At 47.2% G+C, this 13,535-nt stretch overlaps 1 long non-coding RNA gene across 1 annotated transcript; it reads left to right on the top strand.

Annotated features, from left to right (window-relative positions):
* The first annotated feature begins 1,141 nt into the window (after positions 1 to 1,141).
* On the top strand, positions 1,142 to 12,091 carry LOC116054769. Its single transcript, XR_004106135.2, has 3 exons — positions 1,142 to 1,339; positions 2,937 to 2,942; positions 12,081 to 12,091. It is a non-coding gene; the product is annotated as an uncharacterized LOC116054769 (long non-coding RNA).
* The last annotated feature ends 1,444 nt before the right edge of the window (positions 12,092 to 13,535 follow it).

Raw genomic sequence — 13,535 nt, 5'->3', positions numbered from 1 at the left:
AATTTTGAGTTACTGTCTAAAACAAGAATTCTGTCTGCATAGCAAAACAGCAGTAATATGAGCAGTCTAATATTGTGCAGGGGTAGACTCAAATTATTGAAAACACCTCAACTACAGAGGTGTGTCATACTAGGTTTGATGCCAATTAGCACATTTGTCAGGTATAAAAGAACAGCGGTATCAGATTAGCTGTGTCACCAAAACAGGAGAAACTGTCAATAAAAAACTTGCAATACATATGTCAGGGGATTAGAGGAAGAAGCTGAAACTATCTAACACGGACATGATGGACACATAAAAGGAGTTAACAAATTCTGCTAACTGGCATCTAGCCTAATATGACCCACATTTGTAGCTGTGGTGATGTAGGTACTTAAAAGTTCTTTTTCATGAATAGTTTACAACATTTGTTGTTATGCTGTCTTCTCTGTAAGTCAAAGTGTCTGTGATTCTTTAGACACAGGACGTATGGGAATTATGGCACATTTACACCGAGCAGTGAACTCTTCTCTTTTTTCTTTTCTTTAGGAAAAAAAATCTTGACAGTTTAGTTCGGCTTGATTTGTCAAATGAGAACAATGGCAGCCAGTATGTGCCGTAAAATCACACAACACCGTCTTTGTTCACGTTTTTGTACCAATTTTTTTTTTCTTCATATTTTCTGGGATAAAGACCAGAGATGGTAAATTATAGCAAATGTACTGGCAGATACGCTAACTCAGTTTCGATTTACTCGCCTCAAATTTGACATTTAAAGCATAATAGACTGTGTGTGCCTGTAAACTAATCCATGTAACTTCTGTTTACAGGCCTTGGTTTGCTTGTCGATGAGCAGTGCAAGTCTAAATAGAGGAGGGACATGTACCAAAAGGAGAACTTTCCACTGAGGCCAAAGAACATGAGCTGCAGGTAAAATGAACCCCATAATTAGGCTACATTAATATCTGCAGTTTATGGTAAATAGTTTATAAATGAGCTGGTTGTATTTGCACAACAGACGTTGTCCACAGTGCCAACTGTTATTGTATACCAACCTATTTAGGGAGAGTATATATTCAAACTTACCAGCTTGCTGTCTACCTACAAAACTGGACATGAGGATCCAGCTTTTCTACACTTCTTAAGCCCTATTTGCACGGGGTTAGTATTACCTGGTGACCTTTAGTTATTTCTAATAATTACAGAGGCTGTCTGTGATCTTAATCCCGTGCGAAGCGGCCATGTCTGTAATTTGTAAAGTCAAAATTCCCCCGCAAATGACCTACCATATTTCGCCCAACACTGAGGTCCTGTGATAATATTAGTCCCGTGTAAATCAACATGCCTGTGATTTGACGGGGTTGTATATAATTCTTTCAAGGTTTTTGTTTCCTGTGCGTCTTTTATCCTTCTTTCGCAATGACGGATATGGTGCGGTGCAGTGGCCTAGCCCTGGTCGTATTTGAGTAAAATCACAGGCTTCGTATATCCAGTTCGAATGCACCACACGAAACTCCCATGTGGGGGGTGATTTCTAAATCACACGAGGGTTTAGGATGATTCTAATCCCATGCGAATAGGGCTTTAGAGTTAAAGGTGCAATATGTAATACTGACAGCTAGCGTTTAAAGTAGTTACTGCAGTCCAAATTCAAAATACTGGAGAGAGTCGTCTCCCCCGCCCCCTCCTACCCGGACCCAAAGTTCACGGGGTTGCCAGGTTGAGAACGCAGCATCCAACAATGTTGCTAGACACTTGTCTCACATAGCCAGACATTACTCCACAGTGCAGCGGAGTAGCTAACTTAAGATGCTGGCTATATTGATAGTCATAAAAGCCCATGCCCACGCGGAGCTCTGTACCCGACTGACAGCCAGCCTATCTCGCCGTAAAATTACTGCAACAACCGCTAAAACATCATGACCTCACTGTCCTCTCTACCCGACTGACAGACACACTTTCTCGGCTTAAAATTACGCCAACAACCGCTAAAAAACACCACAAACTCACGGTCCTCTCTACCCGAAAATTTCTTGGCTTAAAATTACTCACGGCCGCTGAACAGGCTACACGGTTGTTTTGCCAAAGTTAAATTGCATGTTTCAGTGTGAGTACACAAATGTTGAAATTACTGCAAATGCCCGTTCCTAGTAGCCGTGATACATTAGCCTGAAGCTTAATGCTTACCTGTTCAGGAGGAAATTGGCCAACTCGGCATCCTTTTGGGCTCTAAACTGTCTCTATCTTTCAAATACATCTCCAATATTTACCCGAGGTTTGTTAAGTCTGTGGTCATGCACTTGTTTGGAAACATGTCAAGGTTTTTTAGGTCAGGTAGAATCTATCTCCGTTGATCCCGTTCGTTTGTTTGTTGTTTCCATGGCTGTAGTGCGCTGGATTTGCATTTTTACAGATAATGTGTGAGTGTCAGTTTGAAGACTGGGATAAAGGCAAAGTGAATTGCTTTTCCTGTCTTACATGACATTTGCATAACTATTAAAACGGCTCCCTGCCCAAACTTTCATTAGCACCATCTTCCCTGTGGATAGTGTCGTCAGTATCAGAAAATGGCCTCAAATTTTTTGACATTTTGGCATTTTCAAACTGCTGATTGCTGATTGCTGTCACACAGAGATTTTTTGTTTTGTTTTATAATAACATTCCTTTGGTATCACTGTTCTGTAGACTCTACATTTAAAGTGGAGTTTTGAAATTGAATATAGGCTACATTGTGTTGTGGCAGATAGGAATGCAGATTCTCTGAAAACCTTATTGTTCATTCACAAATGGCAAGTAATAATTATAATTCTCCTATTATTATAGTTGAAAATAGCCTGCCGCATTTATTATCAGACAGGATGCTGCTTTCTATTAAAGTAGTTACAAGGAACTTTTTAATGTTTCTGAAGCTCAATTTTCCATCTGATGATAATAAATGACCTGTAACAGCAAACGAGACTAACGTGAAAAGAACGTTATTTTTATAAAGTTTTTATTGATGCCTTTTCCCGGGTCCAGTTTTTCCCTGCAAAGTCACAAAATGATTTACGGCAGGCAGACCGGCTCTACAGTAACACATTCTGATGGGTCACAGATTACAGTGTAAAACCGGAAAAGCCAGCCAGGTAAAAGAAGATTTCTTTATATAGGCCTAATTGTATTTTAATTTCATTTTAGAAGTTATCTGTTGTAGTTATGACTGATACTGGGGTAGGGCCATCACAGAAAAAAAGGAAATTAAACGAAGAACAACTAAAAGCTAAAAGGTAGATTGACAGGCGATGGGTAAAAACATGAGTCAACTTCGGTCGGGCTTTCGACAGATGGAGACAATTACATGATCGTAAATGATTCTAAACCGACCCTGAATTGACGCTCTTCCTCCTAGACAGGCAGTGGCGCAAAAAGTGGGTATGCGCTATAAGCGGTGCATAGGGGCGCATAGTAAAAAATAATAATAATAAAAAAAATTCTATATGTAGCTGCTGTTGTGCATTTCTAAATCATTTCTGCATTTCCTCAATGTTATATAACATTTTAGAGGACTAACAGACTAGAGTAGGCGCCCTATCTCATAAGATTCCATCATAGAATGTTGACATAGAAGAGGGGGCGGGTGGGCGCCGTGAGCGCTGAGCGAGCAGGTACGAGTAGTGAGTTGTCATCTATGGAAAAAAGATGGATAAAGCAAAAAAGCTGTCGGGGGCTAAAAATAGAAAAAGGGAAAAGAAGATGGCATGTCAAGGGATGCGACAGCAGTTAAATAAGTGGATGGTGAAAGGCAACAGGTAGGATTCAAAGTGTGACGTCTGTGCTTGGAGGCTTGTAAATATGCATGTAAACAGACTAGCTAGCATTTGCTTACACTGGGAATGTAGCAGCCAAATGGGGGTTTACAGCTAGCTTAGAATATGCAAAACCGAGGTTGCTGAGCTGAAAATATAAGGTAGCATGTACAATAAATGACAAGAATCTGGAAAACATAACTAATGCAATAACTCTGGTTTACCATGGAATCATGCAAAGATTTGCTACCAAACTTGGAGGCTTGCTAATATTCATGTTAACAGACTGTTCTCAGTCTAGCTAGTGTTTGCTAACATTAGCAGCTAAATTAGGTTTTACGGCTAGCTTAATGCAAACCATTGTTGCTGACAGCTACATTTAGATTTTGGTTAATCCCTATGGTACCAGTCCCATGCATGACATATCTCAATTTTATTAAGGTAAAATAACAACTGGTAAATATAAGGTAGCATGCACAATAAATGACAAAAAGCTGGAAAACATAACTTATGCAATAACTGTGGTTTACCATGGAATCATTAATACATTTTGTTTTACCATTAGCTGTTTATGTTAGCTGTGCTCTCAGACATACAGGCTATACTTACATCTGTTGGGTGACATGGAAGCTGTAGTTACAGGGTCACATCTTTCTCTTTAAAGGTATGTGGCTCTCCATAGTTGTACTTTTTAAAATCCAAAATATGAATGTAATTTCAACAGCAGCACAACTTTACTGCATCAGTTGTCTTATCTGATGCCATCACTAGGCTGATTTAAGAATTAAATTTAGGCTGCTATATTTAACAGTGAGTTCATTTCATTCAGGTATGAGGATGGTGGATCAGGAAAGACAGGGGAAGGCAACAGGTAGGTCTAACATTAGGTGGAAGTGTAGGGGGAGCCACTTGACCAACAGATTCATTTCTTAATATTATTAATATGGAAAAACTAATATGGAAAATCTATTACATAATGTTTGTTTGACAATATGTCTTAGTGGAGAAGAACACAGGTAAGGAGTGAATGAGACAGACTTGAGGTCGGCGATGGCATCAAGTAGAGATGAGACCAGTGATGACATCAGGTAGGAGTTCTATTAGTTAGACCACACAAAACTAAATGTCCAGTATGGTTTGAAGTTCTGTTGACCACCCTATTCACTGTGTCCTTTTTGGGGGAAAAATAGTGCAGACAGAGATGGAAAGCTACTCACCACTCAAATCACATCAATGATAGTTACGTTATTGTAACTCCAGATTCTATGAGTATAGGCTTAGCCCTCTAAGCCACGCTATTGGGTTTATCCCTTCGCGCATGCACAGTCGTGAAGATTTTCTTTCCCGCCCTAGCGTACCGCTCGGGCTTCAACTACGTCTGCAAATACTGTATATAAACAGAGCGGACTAGTTGCTATGCTCCCAACATAAGCTTTTTCTTCAGCTAATGTAACTGGAGCAGGTGGCCCGGATCTTAGAGGGCTACGCCTATACTCATAGAATCTGGAGTTACAATAATGTAACTATCGTTCTATTTCGTATAGGCTTCGCCCTCTAAGCCACGCTATTGGGTTAGGGCGAAGCTGATGTAGTCAATGCCACCTGCGATCCAGAGCCACAAGTGGAACATAGACTAAACTTTTTTTCTCCCTTTGTCTCTCTCTCATGCACTGACAGGAAACTGTATCAGATAAGCCATTACCTTGGTAACGGAGCCTGCCATGGTAATGGTTTGGCCTAGCTGGCTGTAAAGCTCAAGCCGAGAGGGCAGGCGTGCATGATTGGTGAGGGTAGTACATGATTGATAATTATGGGATGCCCGATTTCTTCCCAGCCACCCAGGGTAGGGGGGGGGGGAGGACCCCAGGCAGTACACATGCAGTGGCACATATCATGATTGTAGGCGTGCATGGTAGTGAGAGAGGATGCATGATAGCGACAAATATATATACATATGTACATATATATACGCATAGGTTACACATATATGTGGGACGCCGCTCTCCTCCTGGCACCCGGCAGCAGACAGAACACACATACGACGGGGCATCCTTAGTCGTTGAGTGAGGATAGGACCGAGTGAGTCAGAGAGGGCTCGGACATATCCCGCAAATAGAAACGGATGAAAGGGCATGGGGATGCCCAAGAGGCCGCTGCGCAGATGTCGGCTACTGACATGCCTCTGAACAGAGCTGTTGATGTCGATAGCGCCCTTGTAGAATGTGCCCGGATGCCCTGGGAGGGCTCCGCCCCCTCCGTGTTATAGGCCTGGGTGATAGCTTTACACAGCCAGTGAGACAGACGCTGTTTTGACAGGGCCGCTCCTTGGCAGTGTTCCCTATAGTGTACAAACAGCTGCTGTGTCCGCCTTATGTCCGCCGTGCATAAAACGTACTGTGATAACGCACGCACCGGACACAATCGGTGGGAAACCTCCTCCGCGTTGTTGTTATGAGGCGCAGGAAAAAACCCTGGAGGGAAAAAACCCTTGACCGAAAGGAATTTGTTAAAATTTTTGGTGTGAAAGAAGGGTTAGGCTGTAGGGTGGCTGCGCTCCGTCCCCTCTAATGGAGAGACAGGACTGCGAAACTGACAGCGCACATAAGTCGCTCACTCGCTTGGCTGACGTCAGGGCAAGGAGAAGCGTCGTTTTTAGGGATAGCAACCTGAGAGAGGCTTGTGCCAAGGGCTCGAAAGGAGGCTTCCCCAGAGCTCGAAGCACCAGGGCCAGATCCCATTGGGGAGTGAGAGAGCGCACGGCGGGTTTTTGTCGTCTGACCCCTTTCAAAAAACGCTTTACTAGGGGGTGCGAAAAAAACGTTCTCTCTCCATAGCCTTCGTGGCAGGATGAAATGGCCGCTGCGTAGGCTTTGACTGTGGACGAAGCCAGGTCGTTATCTACCAATGTTTGGAGATAAGTCAACACGAGAGGCAGGGGACACGATATGGGGTCTGTTAACCTCTCCCTGCACCAGCGCTGGAAAGCGGACCAACGCGCCGCATAACGCGCTGTTGTGGAGTGGGCTCTCGCGCTCTGAATAGTGCGCACCACGGCAGGAGGCAAGCCTAACCTCTGCAAGCATTCCCGCTCAGCAGCCAGCCCCACAGTCGCTGGGTTATCACCGGGGGGTGGGATATCGCGCCGTCCAGCTGTGACAGGGCGTCCTCGCGCCACGGCAATTGCCAGCTGGACCAGTGTCGGGAACCAGGATGCGCTGGTGCGCTCCGGTGCCACCAAGATGACCGACAGATTCTCCTCCTGGATGCGTTCCAGGAGACGAGGAATCAGAGGGACCGGGGGAAAAGCGTATAGGAGGGTTCTGGGCCAGGGGTGGTGGGAGAAAGCGTCCACGCCGAGGGGTGGATTGTCCCGTGCGCTCAAGGAAAACCACAGAGCGCACTGTGTGTTTTCTCGTGAGGCGAACAGATCCACCTCCGCTTTCCCGAACCAGCTCCACAGCTTCTGAACAATAGTGGGATTCAATTTCCACTCCACACTAGTGAGAGAGCCTTCCCCTCGACATTAGGTCTGCCGCCCGGTTTACTATCCCGGGGATGTAGACAGCCTTGAGGGACAGCAGGTGACTGTGTGCCCACAGCAGAAGGCTCCTGGCTATTTCCAATAGCCGGGCCAAACGTACGCCGCCCTGGCGATTTATGAACGCTGCTGCAGTAACATTGTCTGTCTGTACGACAACATGTCTCCCTGCTACCACCGGGGCAAAGTGTTTCAACCTTCAGCACCGTGGACAGCTCCAGGCAGTTTATGTGTGGGAGAGGGGGGGGGTGGCCATCCTCCTCCCACCACCTGTGATTCGCACATTCCCCCCCAGCCAGTGAGGGACACGTCCGTGTACACTGTCACGTATGACGTAACCTTGCCCAGGGGAACCCCAGCTGACAAGGTCCGGGGGTTCCCCCAATATGACAGGTCCGACTGCAGAGAAGGAGGAATGGTCAGCATTCGCCACTTGTGATGTATGGGGTCGAGACGCTGACGGAGGAACCACCTCTGGATTTTTCTCATGTGGAGAAGCCCCAGGGGGACCACCATGTAGCCCGCAGACATCATGCCCAGAAGGCGCATGACGGACAGCGCTGACACCTTTGCACGTGGCGTGGTGCGCGACAGGAGAGAGAGCAGCGCGTCTTGCCTTGGTGTTGACAGCCTGGCCCTCATAACAATCGAGTTTAGCACTACGCCCAGATAAACTATCAATTGTGTGGGAACCAATGAGCTTTTCTGCCAGTTTATGGCGAAACCCAGTGTCTGCAGGTGCTGCAGAACTGCCACAGTGTGCAGCGCCGTTGTTTCTCGAGAGGGAGCCAGGATGAGCAAATCGTCCAGATAAAACAGGACTCTGACGCCTTTTTTCCGTAATGGCTGAAGCGCCGTCTCCATACACTTGGAAAAAGTGCGGGGGGCCAGAGAGTAACCGAACGGTAGTCGGTTGTACTGGAAATGAGCACCTCGGAAAAAGAAACGCAGGAATTTCCTGTGCCTGGGAATGATTTGGATGTGAAAGTATGCGTCTTTCAGATCCACAGACGTAAACCATTCTTGGTGGCGCACGCATTCCAACACATGTCTGATAGTCAACATGTGGAATGGACGCTCCATGACGCACCGGTTGAACTGGGACAGGTCGAGGATGGGGCGTAACCTGCCTGACTTTTTTGGAGTGAGAAAGTAGCGGGAATAAAATCCCTCGTTCTCCTCCCCCGGAGGAATGCGGAAAATTGCTCCTTTTGACAGCAGTTTCCGTAGTTCTGACGTATGGCGTCTGATTCCGCCCGGGATAACACGGTTGTCTCCAACACGCCCGCAAAGCGAGGCGGGGGGGAGGTGAACTGGAGTGTGTAGCCCCGTGATATCAGTTTTGACATCCACGAGTCCATGTGTGTCAGCCTGATCCATGCCGCGCTGTGCTCTGAGAGCGGGCGCGCGCATGTCTCTGTGTTGTTCACAGACATAGCTATTGTACTACTACTTAATTGTAGCGGGTGGGCGTATCCTCCCACTGTCTGCATAGTGAGAGAGCGGTGGAGCTCCGCGAGCAGCGGTGACCTGGTGTGTGCTTGTGTGGGGAACATCTGTCATGACATCAGCGTAATGTTCACTGGAAACAAGGGCTAATCGGTTGAAAGGAAACTGCTCTTTAGAAAGACTGGAGAAGCCCTCCTGCTTCCTGCTTCTTACAGTGCAGATGCTTTGCTGCTTGCTCCTGCCTTTGCTTGCATATTTCTGCTGATAATCTTACTTTTCCTCTGAGAGAAAACTATGAGCAGCGGCTCTTGGATACTTATAAATCACTGGACTATACATTTTTTGTAGAAATAGTAGGCTTTTGCCATATTTCAACATTTTTCTGCGTGAGCGTGGCCTACCAATAGCTCAAGCCTGTCCTAAAGTGATTGTAGCTAAAGCTAATTAGCAGCAAGATGCCTCCCTTCTCCATGGAGGACTACTACAAACTCCTTCAGAAGATTGTTATTCTGGAAACCAAACTTCAACGGTTAGAAGTAAACCTGGAAGTGAACGGATCATGTGGGAATGACACCACTTTACCATTGACCCAAAACAATGGACAGAAGCATGCCAACACACGGCTAACTAGCACCAGCAAGACTACGGACAAACAGGAGGGCTGTGGAATAAGTAACAAATCAACAAGTGATAGTCCTCCCTGGAACTCTTTTGGTGCAAAGCCTAAGAGTAAATCCTTTTCCTGGGAAGGACGACTAACAGGCAGGGCACAGCGCCCTGAGATTTGTGATATGAACGGCTGGCCTGCATTACCATCCAGGCAGAGCGCCTCTTCTACCCCTGTACTCAGTAGGACACAGCCGTGGACAGCTGCAAAAGGGAGAATTAGCAACAAAATGCCTACCCAACAACTGAGTGTGCAACTGGATAACAGATTTGCTCCTCTGCTGCAGGACCCTGGACATGACCTGGATTGCGTCTCATTGTCACACAGCAGGGTAAGGACTGAGAGCAATTCAAAAAGTAAAAAGCTACAGGGAAAGCTAACGACTGGGCACCAAACTCTGATTGTGGGTGACTCTGCTGTAAAAGACATAAAAAGCAGTAAAAACACCAAAATTCTCTGTTTTCCCAAAGACATGGTGTCTGACTTAGCCCAAAGAATCCCGGATATCATGGCAGCACACCCAACTGTGAAAAACATTATACTGCATATAGGGTCACATGATGTTGTAAAGCAACAGTCTGAAATGCTGAATCGTGACTTTATGAATCTGCTGAACACTGTTAGCTCCCTAAACGCGAAGGTGTTTATCAGTGGCCCTATACCGCCAGTCAGAATAGGAGCTGAGAGATTCAGCAGACTGTTGGCACTGAACAAATGGCTTTCAACTACATGTACCGTCCACTCTCTGCGGTTCATTGACAATTTTAACATTTTTTGGGACCGCAGACATCTTTTTAAAGCAGATGGACTTTTCCTTAACAAGCCAGGAGTAAAGCTGTTCACCTCTAGCCTACTTTACTTTCTGCACCACACATCTGCTCCCTCAACCAAGGACACAGGACAAGATAAATCAACACAAACAAAACAAGAGGAAGACACAACAAAGTGCGGCAGTGATCCACCACAGCCCCCACCTGAGCAAAGATTTGACCATGGAGGACCTCAGAGCGGAGACGAGAAATCTCAACCCCCTTCACCCGTCCAACACTCCTCAAACCCCCTTACCAACACCGACGCCTTTGAGGATCCATCGCTCTCCCCATTCACCCTTTCCCCTGTTTCCCCCTGCCACATGTTGGGGTTTACTGACCGGATGGAGCAGCTGGTAGATGCTGGAACCAAGTTTACCCCACTACCATCTCCCATCACTCGCCCGCAGCATCAACCACTGAAAGTAAAACGGCAGGCATCTCTGTCCCCTCAAGGACGGCAGCTAACTCCTTCTCAACAGACTGATAAGTATGCTTGTGTACAGAATGAAACAAGCTTTAACTGATATGTGCTGGGCCCAGGCTGCATGCCTAGTGGCACTCATGACTCTTTCCAGGACAAGCCTGGGCCCTGTGTATTCAATTCGTCAATCTATGTTGTGATAGGTAATAGAAAAAGAATGGTGACTCCGCTAAGTAAGAAAAAGAAGCACTTAACTGCCAACTTAGCAAATTTAGCATCCATTCCTCGTCAGCCACAGCCTGTCCCAAAAAACGAGACAGATAACTATTTTAACACACTAACACTAGCCTTACTAAACGTCAGGTCTTTGGCGGGTAAATCATTTTTAATCAATGATTTTATTATTAAACACAATCTTGATTTTATGTTTTTAACTGAAACCTGGTTAGACCATAATAACAGTGATGCTGTTCTCATTGAGTCAGCTCCCCCTAACTTCAGTTTTATGAGTGAGAATAGAGCGAATAAGAAAGGAGGTGGAGTCGCCATTTTGTTTAACGACTCGTTCCAATGTAGTAAAATAGCTTATGGAAACTTTGCTTCTTTTGAATATGTGGCTCTTCAGTTAAGGTCCCCCTCTCGACCTTTATTTCTAATTATCTACAGGCCACCTAAATATTGTGCATCCTTCTTTGACGACTTTAGTGGACTGCTTGTTATGGTTTTAGGTTATTTCTGTTACCTGTTTGTTCATTTCTGTTGTCTTTATTGTTTATTTGTTCCCTGTGGTTGTATTTTCTGTAGATTTCTGTTCTAGTTATCTCCTGGTTTTTTGTATATGTTTTCGTTAATTCCTGTATTCTGTGTTCTGTGTGTCTAGTCTCTGTGTTTAGGTCGTTTCTTGTTTCCTGTCTGTTGTTCTGTTTCCTGTTTTATTTTGATAGTCTGTTTTCTGTCCTGTCGTGTCTAGTTTTACTCTTTGCCTTTGTTGATTGTCCTGCCCCGCCCTGATGTGTTTCACCTGTTGTGTCACCTGTTCCTCATTTGTTCATTACCTCTTGTATTTAACCCCTGTGTTCCCTTTGTCTCGTGTCAGATCGTTTTGTGTCTTGGTGCCGTCTGTTTGTATCTCCTCCCGGTCAGTTTGTGTGTTCCTGTTCCTGTCTCGGCTCCCTGGATTCCCTGTTCTTGTTTTTTTTGTACTTTGGACCTTTTTGCCTGTTGCCTTCAGGACTTCCTTTGTTGTTTGCTCCCCTCTTTGTTGTCCAATAAATCTTTGAGTTTCAACGCTGCTCCTGCCTGCCTCCCTCTCTCTGCGTTTGGGTCCACCATTCCTCACTCTCACGACAGAACGATCTGACCAGCCATGGACCCAGCGGAGAAGCTTCTCCTTAAAAAGAAGGTTTTGGAGTTTGGCTGGACCGTGCAGTGTCTGCGTTGCTCTGCGCCAGACCAGCACCCTCCTCTTCTGAAGAAGCTCACCATCCAGCAGCAGTGGTTGTCGGAGAGACCGTGGGTGAGTCACTTTGTTCCCCAGTTGGAGGCGATTAAGCACTGGCTAAATCACTTTTTTCAAGCCACCTCCAGTGACTCACCCACCAGCCTGCTTCCTACCCAGTCAGCGTATGCCCCCAACCACCAGCCGTCCTATGAGGGTACCCGCCTGGCGGTTTTCTCTGGGACCCGCGGAGGTCGCAGACGGGGAAGAGGAAAACATGGCTCCCGTCACAACGCCTCGCTCCTCACCCCAGAGTCCTCGTTCCCTAGTGTCCCTGAGCTGACGTGCATCTCTTCTGTTCCCGAGCTGACGTGCATCTCTTCTGTTCCCGAGCTGGCGTGCAGCTCACCTGACTCCGAGCTGGCGTGCAGCTCACCTGACTCCGAGCTGGCGTGCAGCTCACCTGACTCCGAGCTGGCGTGCAGCTCACCTGACTCCGAGCTGGCGTGCAGCTCACCTGACTCCGAGCTGGCGTGCAGCTCACCTGACTCCGAGCTGGCGTGCAGCTCCACTGACCCCGAGCTGGCGTGCAGCTCTCCTGCCCCTGAGCTAGTTAGCAGCCCACCTGAATCCGAGCTGGCTAGCAACCTCCCTGAGCCTCGGTTAGCTAGCAACCTCCCTAAATCCAGGCTAGCTAGCAACCCCCCTGAATCCAGGCTAGCTAGTAGCCTTTCCGAGCCCCGGCTAGGTAGCAACCTCCCTGAGTCCCGGCTAGCTAGCGATTCCCCTGAGCCCCTGCTAGCTAGCGATTCCCCTGAGCCCCTGCTAGCTAGCGATTCCCCTGAGCCCCTGCTAGCTAGCGATTCCCCTGAGCCCCTGCTAGCTAGCGATCCCCCTGAGCCCATGCTAGCTAGCAGTCTTCCTGATTCCCGGCTAGCTAGCAGCCTCTCAACTTCCCCGCTAGCTAGCAACCTCCTTGAATCCGGGCTAGCTAGCAACCTCCCTGAGCCTCGGTTAGCTAGCAACCTCCCTAAATCCAGGCTAGCTAGCAAACCCCCTGAATCCAGGCTAGCTAGTAGCCTTCCCGAGCCCCGGCTAGCCAGCAGCCCTCTTGAATCCAGGCTAGCTAACAGCCTTCCCGAGCCCCGGCTAGTTAGCAACCTCCCTGAGCCCCAGCTAGCTAGCAACCCCCCTGGTTCCCTGCTAGCTAGCATCTCCCTTGAATCCAGGCTAGGTAGCAGCCTTCCTGAGCCCCGGCTAGCTAGCAACTTCCCTGAGCCCCAGCTAGCTGGCAGCTCCCCTGAATCTAGGCTAGCTGGCAGCTCCCCTGAATCTAGGCTAGCTAGCAGCCTTCTTGATCCCCGACTGGCTAGCAGCCTCTCTGAGTCCCGGCTAGCTAGTAGCCTTCCTGAGCCCCGGCTAGTTAGCAGCCCCTCTGAGACCAGG

The sequence above is a fragment of the Sander lucioperca genome, chromosome 3 (genome assembly GCF_008315115.2).
Source record: "Sander lucioperca isolate FBNREF2018 chromosome 3, SLUC_FBN_1.2, whole genome shotgun sequence".
Lineage (NCBI taxonomy): Eukaryota > Metazoa > Chordata > Actinopteri > Perciformes > Percidae > Sander > Sander lucioperca.
The sequence above is the reverse complement of the archived record's forward strand: the minus strand, read 5'-3'. Positions and strand labels throughout refer to the sequence as shown.